The sequence below is a fragment of the Aquila chrysaetos genome, chromosome Z (assembly GCF_900496995.4).
Source record: "Aquila chrysaetos chrysaetos chromosome Z, bAquChr1.4, whole genome shotgun sequence".
NCBI lineage: Eukaryota > Metazoa > Chordata > Aves > Accipitriformes > Accipitridae > Aquila > Aquila chrysaetos.
Genome location: NC_044030.1, coordinates 30,529,927 through 30,544,845, shown reverse-complemented (window position 1 = coordinate 30,544,845; position 14,919 = coordinate 30,529,927). Strand labels below are relative to the sequence as shown.

General features: G+C 40.7%; 1 protein-coding gene across 3 annotated transcripts in view; it reads right to left on the bottom strand.

The window, feature by feature from the left end:
- The window catches only part of CPLX1 (complexin 1), a 117,072-nt gene that overhangs the window by 22,900 nt on the left and 79,253 nt on the right, over positions 1–14,919 (bottom strand). The window lies entirely within an intron of this gene.

The following is a 14,919-nucleotide window of genomic DNA, read 5'->3' as shown; positions in this document are numbered from 1 at the left end:
AACAGTTTTGTGCATGATCTTCCCATTCTGTGTGTTTTCAATTCTCAAGGCTTTTTAAAAAATCAAGTAACTCTTCAATGTTTAGTGAAATCAGTTCTTTACAATCCCTTGTTTGGCTTCTGTGTCTCTTTTCTAGGCAAAACTGAAATGTGCTATAAATGCTTTTACTCTTGTAATTCACAACTGGTAAACAAAAAGCTCAGAAATCTGTCAGCTCTTTGTTATGTCTTGGAAGTGTATAATTAAAGAATAAAAAAAAAGGTCTTGACACTTCATGAATACATACCAGATAAACATAAAATACATCCTATATTTTACCATGCTGGTCTTTATGATTGGGTTAAATGTTGTTGTCATAATGAGACTTCACTGAGCTTACTTAGCTGGTACTTACACTGATCTGAAAATACAGGTCAGAGATGACTTTCTAATTTTCCATTCTGTGAAGGTACCAGATGTACGTATTTCTAATTGCTATGCTTACCCCTTTCTGAGTTAACCACATCCATGCCCTTTACCAATTTACATTTTATAAATCTTAAAGGCACTGGGGCCATATTTATTACTTTGTGTCCTCTGATCATAATACAAACTTACATTTCTTAATGTAAGATTGTGTTTTCAACTGTGATTTCAAGCTAACTTAATGCTCATAAAAAGATCAATCCATTCCAATTAACAGTAGTGGAAGTCTCTCGATTCTCTGAGCAGGGTATCAGGCTTGGGACTGTCTTATTTCTCCTCATCATCCCTATTAAATTGAATAAATTTTACAAATATTACTCTGCTAATCACTTCAGAGCATTTGCACAAGGGAGTCTGTTTTGCCTAGTCTGCCAGGGTCTAAAGTACGAGTGCTTTGCTTTTCTCCACACCACATGAATAGTGTCTCAATCAGATTTCTTTTCTTACAATATTGGAAATCAGTGGGATTACCTTCTCATGCTGAAAAGCCATAGAGTTAAGCAGATACAGGAATTCAAGGAACATGCATTTTTTTCAGCTTTGCCACTAAAGTGCTGTCATCCTACTGATGTCACTTAACCCATTTTGCCTCCTTGTTCTTTGTCTTTGCTGTCCTGAGCTCTTTATGACCAGCTATTTAGACCTTAGCTTGCACCACAGAAATCAATGGTAGTTTTGCTATTGGCTTTAACAAAAACTCATATGGCACAATACTTTTGCTGTTTTGGAAGAAACTTGCCATGTTTGATTTTTTCTCCCTCACTGAAATTGTTCTTTATTTAAAAAAAAAATAAAGCTATACTACATGAAAATGAGTTCCAAACAGAGGCTGAATTCTGAATTGATCTGTTTTCCTAAAATTAAGACATTCCACTTACACTGTTCTTTTCACTCGCTCTCAACAATGAATCCTCATTTGAAGAGCTGTTTCAATATTAAAGAAAAATATTTCCTGAGATAGTGCTGTTCCATCAGGCCAGAAACATTTAGTTCTTCTGTTACTAGATGAAATCTCTTTCAGATTGATGTATTTTCTTCAAAGGTTTTCAACATCAGTGTTTTCAGGAACATTTTCTTCTCTGACAATTGGTTGACAGGACTTTCAGTGCTACCCACAGCACACATTCTGCTCGTTTAACAGTGTGCTTCACGTCTATAATGCTCCATTGACCGAAACAGAGATATACTTTAGGCAGTCAGCATAAATTTGTCTAAAATTCATCCTGCAGCTGTCAGTTCCTCTGGGAGAGGGAATAGTTTGGTCCAGGGGGGTTGCAAACTTTTACTCCCCTCCCTCTTCTCCTGCCAGGAAAGGGGAAAGAAAGCAACCTGAAATCCATTCAAATTTCAGATAACTTGGTGATTCAATTCTGGCAGCATCAATGGGTTAGGTTGAGTCATTAGCCAGCAGAGCTGTGCTTCTACCCTAACATCATCTAAAGCACAATTAAGTGTTTCATTCTTGCCTTTAATTGTCTGAGATAATGCAAAGCAATTTCCAACTGTAGGAGACATTTTTATCATCAAATGCCTTTTTCCGCCTTTTCTTTCTTTTTTAAATAATTTATTATTTTAATAAGTTTCAAAAATGGTTCTGAGTAAAGCTGCAATTTTTCAAAGAATTGGATCTGCCTTTATTTCGATCACCAAACCACAGGCTTGATGACTGAAATGAACTCTTCACACAGCATTGTTATTGTCACATGATGATTCACATGAGTTTTTCATGGGATGTTATTTCTTGCTCTTAAACTGACCTGCAGAAAAGGAAATAGATTTTCTGTTCTTTCTGTACACAACTGTCTTTATCTCCTTAATAAAAACATTCACTAGGTCTAAGGCCAAGGAGTATTAATTAACGAGACTTAGAAGCTACCTATTTGACAAGGATTCTGTTTGCAAAACCTCTACCCATTTAATATGTATTTAAGGCTAACAATTCAGAAGAGATATTGTGGTAAGCCTAAGAATGTCCTGTTATATTATGAACTGAACTTCTAACTGCATGCAAGAATCAATTCTGTCTTCCGACCTCAGATTGTCAAATGCAGGCTCACTGGTATTACCTTATCTCTATTTCTTTTTCTGATGTATCCACCTAACTGGCCCAGTCTCTAGTATCTACAGCATAAGTCATCTAAGTTTGGTCTTTTCACTTCAGAGCTGTTATCTAGCATCATCTTCGGCTGTGAACGACTTTTAAAAATTTTCATCTCATATGCATTGTTTGTGTCTCCTATACCTGGAAAAAAATTTTCAGCATTATTAACAGTTGTGCAGAATTTATTTAATAGCAGATCAATATTATTGGAAGTATTCTTTCTTGGTGCATTTTTTTTTTTAAATCATTTTATTGCCTTTAATTCTGCCAGTTCTAAAGTTTTACTTCTGCTCTTTTTTTTTCCTTTATAAGTTTTGGTACTTTTTACCATCTTGATTGTATTATTGTTCCACAATGTCTTCATTCCAGTGTGTTTTCTATTTTTAATGCTGACTTTTGTTCCCTCCAAGACTATCAGGACTTTTTCTATAATGTGGGCATGCATCTGATAAAATTTCTTCAACTGTTTCAAATTATTAATTATGTTTTCCTGGTTAAATATGATCTTCTAGCTTGTTTAGGGCATTATTGATTTGACCTTTCCTAAGCCACCCATCAGAAGTACCAAATAGTTGTTACCTGCTTATTTAAATTTAGCTTTGCAAATATGTTCAGGCCATGATCAGTTGCATCTAAGAATCATCCACCCTTAAATATTGAGATTGAGTCCTACTTATCTGTCAAGATGAGGTCTAATATAGCATTCCCCTGTGAAAACAAAACCTCTTGAGCTAGGAAAAATATTTCCAAGGATGCTTTTAGTACTGGCAGTAGCAGCTATGCAGCATACTTCATTTCAGTTGAAGTGTCCCATGATAAAGACTTTTTCTATACTTTCTAGGTAAGTATTTAGGGCCCTTGGAAGAGCTGGCTGTGCAGTTCTGTGTCGCAACACAGTTAGCCATAGCAGACACCAATTTACAGCCCATCTTGTATGTAAAGCATGAGAGTATCAGTTCAGAAATATTTGGGATCTTTTGCCTCAGAGCTGCCTCAGAAAGCACAAGCAACTCACCATGTCGGAGGAAGGGTGAGGAATTCAGCACAGGGTGCCAGGGAAGGGCTGACTAAGGTTTAACTTCACAGACTGTCCACCCACTAGTAGAGAACATTTCTGTTCCTAGATGGTCTAGATCACAGGCACAGCAAGTTGGTGGCGTATTGTCCAAGCTGCTTCCTTGCACCAGAGCCGTGTGGACACTGGTATGTACAGAGCCCTGGACAGGGGCCAAGCAAGGTGGAAATACTCTGACTAGTCAGGGACAAAGCTGTTTGGCAGAGCACTGTTTTTACTTTAGTTTATAAGCACTGTTACTGTTTCTGTACAGAGCACAAAGGAGAGGCAGGAACTGCTCGCTAGCAGCCAGGAGACTGCAGAGACATGGAAGTAGCTCATGCTCCTAACTTTACATGGAGTACAGGAGACCCTGGTATCATGCCCATGGTCTGAAGTACAACTATAGGATACTTTACATCACAGGATTGTAAGGCTGAGCCGTATCACCGGAGCCTCTGTTGTGTTTAAGCTCTGCCAATAGCACTCCACTCCTGCAGCTGACAGAATCCAGCAGCTCATGTCAGTCACAAGCCTGCTGTCCAGAAAGGTGCTGAGGACTAGGAGTGACCAGCAGCTGCACAACTGGTCTTGGGGACAGGTGGCTGAGATCTACTACCATTTGCACACACATTTAAGTTCCTTATTTATGGAGAGAATGTCTTTAAATCTTGGCTTGACTTTTGCATTTTGCTCCTTTAGTTTGCATAAGTTAATGACCTAAGTTAAGCAAAATTTAAGTTATGATTTAAAGAGTCAAAGGACAGAGAAAATACTGTCAACTCCATTTCATACATAGTGAACATTTCTAATCATGTAAGAAGATATTACATACAATATCAGGTTCTGACATTTTCTTATCAGTTGACATTTAGTGATATTGTTTCAAGAAAGAAAAACCACCTACAGGCTGTGTGAAAAGCAGTCATTGAGCTGATATCTTGGGTCAGATAAACCATAAACAACCATCCCATGCACACATTCCCAAACAAAACAAATTTAACTATCCACACAGAAAGCATTGCAAAGTTTCCTCCTTTACAGTATGTGCAATATCCATGGCAAAACAACCCACATTTTTCCTGAAAAATGCTTTCATAGGTTCAGAACAAAGAATCAGAGCACACCAGCTCTTAGAGAAGCAAAAGAAAGTGAAAATCAGCCTTTAGTGGAAAAGATGAAAAATGTTGTGATTAGCATAACAATATCATTGTTCCTGTATTAATCTGTAAATTTGCATATAAACAAGTTAAATAATGTAGGACATTTCTCTGCAGTTTAAGAGTTCTAAATAAAACTGTCAGTTACTTTAATTTGCATCTAATATTTTGGGTGGTTTTTTAAGTGGAAAAAAAAATCCATGCATGTGTTATCTTGTTTAAGCTTATAATCAGCTACCTACTGTGACTTTGAATTAATTTTGTTTCTTTTTTTCTTCTCTGGGGGTGGGAGGCCAAGAGTGGTGTGGAATCCAAATTTGATAAGGGATATTGACTCAAAAGAAACTTGTACCTCTTCTTGCTATGCTCTGTGATGGTCTTCACAGTGGGATGGCTCCTTAAATGAACAGTGTAGCAGAAGTGATAGGAAGCATGACAAATTTAAATTCTACTGTGATCATTAGGATAGCAGAATCATTAACAACACTTCTCTACCACAGGGTATTTTTCTCTAAGCTGTGGTATCATCTTCCTAAAATGTTCTGCTTCCCAGGTAAAGGCAACTGGCTGAGCGAAGTAGCCAGACAAGGACCTGTAGTATCTTAAACCAATTTTTCAAGCAGGATGGAGGAAACCACCCACCAAGCTGTGACCCAGGCCCTGTCATATACCTAGCCCACACCACACCCCCTCTCCGCATCTGCTTTTCCTTTCACTTTGGCACATCTGTCTAGCAGTGTCCTCAGGTCAGGGATAACCCTGACACCAAGTGCATGCTGCCCTTCCTACGCAGGACTGTGGCAACCAAACGAACCATCTTATAGCCCTAATTCAGACGACTGCTGGAAACAGAAGCCAGGCTGCTTCTTGAGACTGAGATCCTCTTCTCCAGGCTGAATTTATCCCTGTCCTTATGTGTTGCTTCACCTTTCACCCTGTCACAAAAGCACCACTATAATTTCTGTTTTAGAAAGCATGAGGCTGCTTACTGGGGTGGTACTTACTGTATTTTGTAGATTATAAAGCCACTGCAACTCTTGAATTTTCCCATGCCCTACCCATAACTACAAATGAGGTTCTTGCCTTTGAGTTCTACTTTTCTAAACCAGGAACCATGAGAATTTTTAGCCACTGTGATCAGGACTATATTGCATACAAGACTGGAGGTTTTTACATAAGGGGAGCTGCATTTAAGAGCATGATCACTGGAAAGTGCATAGATTACCTGATTTAATCAGACTTGTGAAGAAAATATTGTGTTTTATTAACCAAAATCATGATAAATTGATCCAATGTAGCCTATTGTTAGCTCTGTACCAACTTAAAGTTGTAGTTTAAGTCTGTTTCCACAGGCATCCCACTGTGCAGCTTCCAGTTTGATTTTTCATTCATATTGTCAAGTTGTTCAGCATGCCCTTGAGTACAGTAAAGCCAGAGAGACCTGGCATCTCCTAGCAAGACCCAGGTGCTTTAATAACTGGTACTCCACTTAGCCAACACTTCAGAGCTTTCAGGTTTGATTTTAATTTGAGGAGCTGTGACATTTTTAGTATCTTTTGAGCAACTGCCTTACTTCACAGTCACGATGCTCTGATTACAAAAGACTGGGAGAACAGGAACTGTGCAATGCTGTTGCAAGACAGTTGCACTAGGAAGAGCCATAGTTTTGTCCTGTGGCATTCTTAACAAATTCCTTCAAAGCTGTGCTTACCTAGCATTGAAGCTTTGAACTTTTTATTTCAGGCTTCTTTGTCAGGATTTTGTACAAACTTATATGTGCACAACAGTGCAGGGCTTCTTACCACATTGCTTCCAAGTCACCACAGAGCAAATGGCAAGAACTTCTCCTAAAAAAGCAGAGTTATATTTTGTGTTAAAAGCTTGCAGGGTGAATGTGTGAGATATGGGAATGGATTTCATGCTGTTTGGTGCTACCAGGACAGACAAAGCACTTTGCGTCGTCTTTCTGCACCTGAATTACTCCCACCCTTCAGTAAATCCATAGCTGGTTTCTCAACTTTATTTCACATCAGACTTGGGAGAAATTGATGAATTTTTACATTTAGTTTTTGAACCAAAAATTCAAAATTCTTTCTAAACTACTTCAGGCCACCAGAGGAAAAGAATCCATGTCAGTCAAATAAATCACTTCACTAAGCCTGAAATATACTTTTTTCATTTCTGGGCATCCTTACTAAAAGCAGACAACAAATCACAGATAATCTTTCATACAGCTATTGTGTTATGCTGGTGCTCTTATTCACACTTCTCTGTGGTTAAGATGCCAAGATATATATTATAGAAATAGCCAGGGAGGAGGTTTAAATTACCACCTCCTGCCAGGATTTCAAATATTGTCTCTGCCTGCCTCAATAATATATACAAACAATACAGGAAAAACACAAGGGATGCCCAAATCACTGGGACTGGAAACAAAGGTGTCTCAACACTGTCCAAGTGGTGAGAATTCTTAAAAAAATGTAATGTCACTGAGCCTAAAACTTGTCACCAAAGGAGTTTTATCAAGAGTACGGTTTCATAATTGTGTTAAGCAGATTTAAATTATTTTAATGGGTTCAAACTCTATGTTACTGTTGGATATTTGCTCATTAACTGTCATGTGGTACCTCTAATATTCATGTGTTCATTTGCATCATTAAATTGAAGAGACAGAAATATTTTAGGCAGGTCAGTTCCCAGTTCTGGCACAGTGTGGGAGAGCTGAATCTAAGGAAAAGGACCCTTCCTTCTCTCCTTTGCCTGATGCCTCTGTGAGTGCTCTCAGTATTCAAAAATCCCAGGCTTGCTCTTGAGAAGTAGCTGTATTTTTCAGGGAGAAGCTGCCTTTTGGAAACTTGGGATCAGTCAGTGGAAGGAAAAGAACACAGCCTTGTTTGTTTGCTTGTTTTAAAATCTGATTTTGCATTTGCGAGGCAAGCAGAGACAAAAAGCAGTGCTGGGAACATGAATTGACCATTTTATGTGAACAGCCAGAAGGCAGAAGAGAAAAATCAATACAAATGTTAGTGTGTTGAGTTCTCCCATAATCTGTGATTGCATTTGCCCCATCACTGTGATTGCTTTGCCAAACAAATTCACTCAGAGATTCTTGCCAAAAATGTCAGTGAACAGACCTGTGACTCCAGCTTCTGGAAGGGCCTGGAGGGTGCAGAGTGACTTTTACACAGGCTCTAATATGACATATCAGCATGAGAGGCAGATTATGACTAGCATAAGTGACAGGCGTTTCTCCTTGACGCTCACTGAGCCTGTCAAACAAGGCTGAGTGCTAAATCTCTGAGAAAATGGAAGCTTAAACAAGGGACTCACACCTGTCAAGGGAAAGAGCCTCCAGAGCAGTTCTGAGCCAGTTAGATTCCTGCTCCTTCCCTCACAGTGTTAGATGCCCTGCAGGAGCAAGGATATCCCTATCTCTGGGCACCGTTTGGCAGTTTCTCATTTGAGATTCACACACTACCTGTCAAAAGTGAAGCCCTGAAACATCCCCTACCTCCCTCCACCTCCAAATCCATACCTAAAGCATGCAGCAGCACACAATAAACTTAAACCACTTGCTAAACAGCCAGTCTGAATGACAGAAGAGTGGCCATTCACCCAAAAGCACTGCCAGACCAGTGCTTTTCCATTTGTTTCTGTTTGCGGATTACCCTTCCCTACCAAATCTCTTGGAAGAGGAAGGCACTCTTTCACCATGCATTGGAATTTAACAACAGTACATTATTTTCCTTCTCAACAACCTGTAAGAAATAGAACATATACCCTCACCCTATCCCTACACTGAAAACTGTTGATTTGGGGATGGGACAACCACTTTTCAAATGCCTGTAGAGACATCAGTCCACAGCACTCTCACTGTCCGAGTCAGACTTTCCCAGCAAGAATTCAACATAAAGCCACCCTTGCAGCTCTCAGCTTGATCTGTGGTCCTCAGTTCCTCCTCTGGGAATCTGCCTCCTTTCTCAAGATATGGGAGAAAGACATATGAAGCGCAAAAGCACACATCAAGACTGAGAGACTGTTTCAAGAGCACATACACGTTATTGCCTCTTTTATTGAAGGAGACAGCATAGTTAGGAGTGAAAGCTGGCTCTCTAAATTAGAAAGGACAGATTTGTAAAGGCTGGAAGACTAGCTGGCACATGGATAGAAGGCATTGGTGTTGTACTTCCTGACTTATAAAGCACTGTCAAACTTTTAGGAGTTAACCAAAGTAGGCCTACTTCTGTTAAATAGCATCAAACTGACAGGGCCTTGTGTGAAGTCAGGGAACTGTTCTCTCAGATTTCCGGAAGGCTCTGCATCATGTCCAAGGCTTTGTGGAGATCTGAGCATGCCTGAGAAACATGTTTCTCTGTTTCTGCTTTAAATCTTCTCATTCATCTCTACTATCAGAGCTGGCCACGAGCAAAAACACTGTAGAGTTGTAGTAGTAGCAATGAGGTATGAATAGAGAATATCCCAGAAGCCTTGCTCTTCTAAAACTCCCAGCCTCAACTCCAGATAAAAATTCAGTTAAATTCAAGCTACAGATTTGAATTCCCACCTTGAGCTAAAAAGCCATGTTATATGAAACTAACTTGAAGTGGGCAGGGGCAGAAAAGTCTTCCTTGTCATTCAACTAGAGACTGACTGTAGAAAGTGGAGGTGCTGTCTTGCACCTCATTGAAGGCAGTTTACTAGCTTCTTCTCTTCTAACCAAACCTAATACCCACTGCAAATTACAGTGCATGGAAATCTGTGAGCACAGGAAATCACCAGAGTATAGGAAATGTGAAGATAGCAAGCAAGAATTTTCTAGCCAGATATGCAGCTGGCCCAAGCACACAGACATGATGAAGCTGATCCTCTGCTTCTCTGCAATACTGTTTTGCCACTTCTGCCTTTGCTGCCCAGGTTTATAGTTTAAATTGGTAGGTTCTGCCTATAGCATCTTGAGTGGTAGAAGCCACTCATTACAGACAGGAACGACCCACTAGTCAACAACCAGGGATTCATCAGAAACATCAGAATGTGACAAAACATTCTAGGGATTTTCAAGAGAGGTACACTGGGATGTCTCTATCCCCAAAACTCATTGGTAGCAGCTGAAATAAACTTCCAAAAAAGGAAATCAGTCATACAAGTCCTGAATAAAAACCACCTACAAGCACCATTGTGCTTTCCGCATTTGAGTGGATGAAGAGTTCTATTCAAGGGGCAAATTGTCAGCTGCCTTTCCCACATCAGGCCTTTGCTTGGACTATCTATCTGTTTCAATCTCTGGCTGAAGAATCCTTCCTCTAATTTAGGGTCAGCCTGTTTAATAAGGAGACAGAATTTACATTCCTATTACTGAGCATGACAGAAATAGTCCAGAGGCTGTAAAATGACTAGTGAGATCCTACAGACCTATATGGCACCAGTTTTAAAAGTTGTCTGAGCCCTATTATGATCCTAAATTTCTAATGGGCTGCTTGGAAGTCTGGCTGGGACCAAGAGCATAAAAGCACTGTACCTGCTCCATAGTACTTGTTTTAGGCTGATGGTCTTGTGAAGACCATGCCAACAGTTCCAGGAAATGTTAGGGAATTTGAAAGTGGTGGCATTGAGCTGACAGGCTGCATTCTTTCTCCCTTCTTCCTAACTGAGGAAAAACAATTCCTCCATGAAGTCTCCCTCTCAGTAGATATTGCATAACCTGAGTCTGTGCTTCCCAGCAGGAGTAGGCAGACTTACGTGCTGTTTTGGCAAAGGAGGAGGCCTACAGCAGAGACAGGATTCAAGGTTGCATTGAAGGGAAAAGAAGGGAACCACGGAAAACCACATCCAATGGAAATGATGGAAGGGCAAATGTTTCCCCAGATACCCTACTTCTCCCCCAGCAGCAGCCAGCCTGCCTTCCTCAAACTCCGACATGGTCAAAAAAAGAAGGCCGCAGCCCTCCTCCTGCATCAGCAAGTGGGCTGCCCTGGCCTGGATCCCCAGACAGGGTGTCTTGCACTGGAGTCTGGTGAGATTAAATCAACCCTACTCATGGCTGCCTCAAAGCTGGCCAGTGAGGAAGGGAAGACAACTCCTGAGGCCTGTCTCAGACCCTCAGGAAGGCCATATAAATTGGCACTCACTAGGCATGGGGCATGCAAACCCGCCCTTCTTTTCCCAGCTTAACCAAAAGCAACAAGCATCCATGGGGAATGAAGACACACAGCAGGCAAAGGCTACACAACTACCACAAGTAAAGCACGCCCCAAACTTTATCACTCTGACCCATGCATGAACTCAGATCTGGCCTTGTGTCAGCCCTTCTTCTTTCAGTCATGTGGGATGACTAATTCTCCCTGACAGTCTTAAATCCCAGCCTGATGAAACTGAAAGCAATGTCAGAACAGATGCAGAGCTTTGTGGTGAGGCCAGCACAAAGTCACATCTTGCTCTAAGGAACCAGCAGCATTTCAGAGGCTGAGTCCGGCTCTGATGACTTTTAACAGAAAAGAATGATGCATCAGTTAGCTGAGCCATGAAGGCATCAGGCTACATTCTCAAGCAGGCATAATTCCACTGGTCTCATAAAGTCCTGATGAGTTATCTGATAGTTCAAGGCTCAGATAACAAACTGGCAGTATGAGACATAATGTGGTTAATGCCTGGTTTTAAGCAGTAACAGGAGCTCTTTGGCTGCAGCAAAAAGGGAACAGACCTTTAAATCCTGTTTGGTAATCTTCACAGTCCTTCAGTTAGCTGACATAAAAAAGAACCAACAACTGTACAAGCCCTTCCCCTTGCATCTAATTTGTAAGCTAGGGGAAAAAAAAGAAGTTACATGAAAGAAAAATGGTGTAGCTGTACTTACTACAGGCAATGGTACTGATCAAATCACTCTCATGCCATTGTCTGCATTTTCAGGCTGACACAAGCAGCATGATCCAGAACAGAACTGTCTACATTTAGAGAAGAGATGAATCTAAAGAGTTGGAGTGGGTGTGTTGGAAAAAACTCAGAGCTCCTCCAGCCACTTAGCCAAATTTTATATGATCCTGACTAAGGGTTTTTTCCATTGAGGAAAGAATATCTTATTCCCCAAAGCAGCAGAGCAGCAAATGAGCTGTTCTGCCTCTTGATGCAAAGGGATGCATTCATGCCCTTGTTGGGATTTAGCCAATAAATTGTTCCATGTGGTCTTGGCTCTCCTGGCTAAAGAAATTCCAAGTGGAAGGGTGTGGGCATGGCAGTCACTTCTACAGACCAGTAGCAATGGGAACGTGGGTCATACAGGCTCTGAGATGGTCTTCACTTCCAAGTCCTAAACTTCTGTCATGGACTGCTGCCTGTGGAGGTGCCCAGGTTTTCAGAAGGAGAAGAAACCTCATTTACACAAGGGTCAGACTATCCCTAGGCCTCCAGCTCAGGAAATCAATTCCCTACACAACTACTGCATGATTTTGGGCAAGTAGCTCAATTTCTCCACCTGTAAATCACAAGCAGTAATGCTAAGTAAAAATTAATGATAAAAAAATTATTAATTAAACTATATAATCGATACAGAATATATTATATAATATATATGTTATTTAAGTTATATAATTAATATATGACATATATATAAAATTAAATAAAATAATAATAATTAAAAAATTAGATTTTGGAGATGTCTTGGGAAAAAGCCCTTCCTCTGTGCAGCTTGGTCTTGCTGGCTGATGTGAACAAGACACATCACTTGGCCACACTTACAATCACAAAGAAGCATCAAAAAGGCAGAAACAGAGCTAACTGGTATTTCAGAGGTGAATGCATACTGTTACCTTTATGTTTCTCATAGGGAGTCCAGGCAGAAATCCACTGAAAAGACCTGCTGTTGTTTTCTTCATACAGGTTCCTAGTTCCTTTTGTACAGACTTGGGCAGTTCCTGTTCTGGAGAGCCAGTGTGAATGACTCCAGCCAAAATTCAGGTAGACAGTGAGCTGTGCCTGCTCTGCTGGGGGTGTAGGCTAAGACAAGTCTGCAGCCTTTGCAAAAAGAGAACTCTGGATGCAACATGCATGTAGGTAGCTTTCCTTCCTTCTTCATATAGTGGATTTGACCTGTCGGTGTAGGGATGACTGTGAATGCTACTACTTAATAAGCTATAACTCAATAGCCTCTTTATGCAGGTGTTAACCATTGCTATTCCCCCTGAAGAAGGGCAGGTCCCTCACAGAATTCCTCAAGCTGTGGACTAGACATTGTGAAGAGTGACTGCAGACTGCCGCTGAAACTGGAATGAAGTAAGGCTTTGTCCATGATGCAGCCATTCCCTCTGCATTCATCTTCTGCCATACGCAAAGAAAAAAAAATCTTTCTGATTACGGAAGATCTGTTCAAACTCTCTCTATATACATTTCTCTGTGTGTACATGTGCACAAACTTGGTAATATACAATGGCTGTGTATATTGTTTCCCTATAGTAATGATGTTCTGTAGAAGTAAAGCAGTGCTTCATAGATAACACATTCTTGCTCTGCAATGTAGTCAGTCTGCCCTGGCTCTGAAAAAAAGGAAAGCTCCTAAAACAGCAGTTCAACCAGGAAAAAAAAGGCACAAGGGAAAGAGAGGAAGGAGGGTTTACTGTAAGATCATACAATAAATTACAAATAGTTACTGCCTTCCCACTTTTCTTGTCCTCTGGGTGGTAACATAAATAAATAACTGATGGGGTGAGGGAGGGCTGTACTGAAGGGTTCCTTATTATGAATGCAGAATAATTTGTCAGTTAAAATTGTTGGATGTTAGTTTCCAGACAGATCTTCTGCTAATGGAGCACCTTGGTATGAGGGCCAGAATTGTAGATTGGGACTGTGAGGTGGTAGAACAGCACCTCTGGCTGAGAAGTAACATGTGGCTGTTCAAACACAAATGCTCAGTTGCAATGGTACTAGAAAAGAACTTGGAAAAGGCCATTTGTTTGGGTCCATACTTCTTGCCTTTCCAAGTAGGTGAGCCAAATGCTTAGAGTTTCAATAAGTCACAGCCAAGAAGGCTTAAGACACCATTCAGATGTCCTTCCTAGTTACATTCCAGCACTAATCACTGTATGTCATCTGCTTGGTCTTATTTTGCACCCAGTCCTGAGTGGGTGAATCTGCTCTGCCCCATGGCAGCAATATGCACAGGTTTTGCAAGCCAGCTCAGTGAGACAAAAGTTGTTTAAGTGAGGATTTCAGCTGAATGACTCTACAAGACACTCTAGTCAGTGCATAACAGTAAAAAAGGCTGCATTTCAAGAGTCATTTCAGTAACTCCAGAAGCCTCACCCAGTGGGTTCTAGTATTGCTAGCAAATATCCAAAGTGACATCTACTGGTGCAGATTTGGATTAGTGTGAGACATAGAAACAAAGTTAGAGCAAGGCAGAGCTGCACAAAGCAGCTGACTAATGAGCCCCAAAAGGTATTGGTGGGGGAATCAGCAGCTGGAAGCTGAACCTGCTGAGTTCTGTTAAGTAACTGAACCTCTATTACCAAAGCAGATGAAAAAGATGTCAGTTTGCTTCCAAGCTCCAATGGTTTGCTAATGGTGCCTCTCTTTTCTGAATTTTAAAAATGGCCTAAAGCTACAGTACAGGAAGGAATCCATGTAGCTTTTCCCATCAGGGAAGCTCTGTTAGTTTTAATGCCAAAAGATAAGACCTGGCTCACAGACCTTCATTCAGACCACGTAGAGAATTCTATACATGTAGGTAGCTGGATTCCCAAAGGCCAAGACATGTTGCATATCCTGGTACTTCCAAGTGAATATAAAGATGAAACTACAGGGGTTAGGTAGGAACAGATTCCCTAAAATCACTGTGAAGATGACTATGTTTAATAATGGCCTTGGAGGTCCTTATCAGGTACATCAGTCCCTGTTCCGTGCTGAAAAGCACATCTGGGAAGGCACTGTTCTCTCTCTCAACTTTCAAGAGAGACTGCTGAACTTAGGTATACCAAGATAACCTTGTTAACTTTTGGCTTTCTAGTTGTGCTTCCTATTACTGGAGGAGACCAGTTTGTTCACCTTTTCACAAAAGGCAGTCGCTGCCTCGCAGACAAGGGGACTTTTTTGGATATACAAAGCAGGAAATCAAATCTGGCTGGAATTTCCAAAGGTTAAAAGTGTTAGAGAAG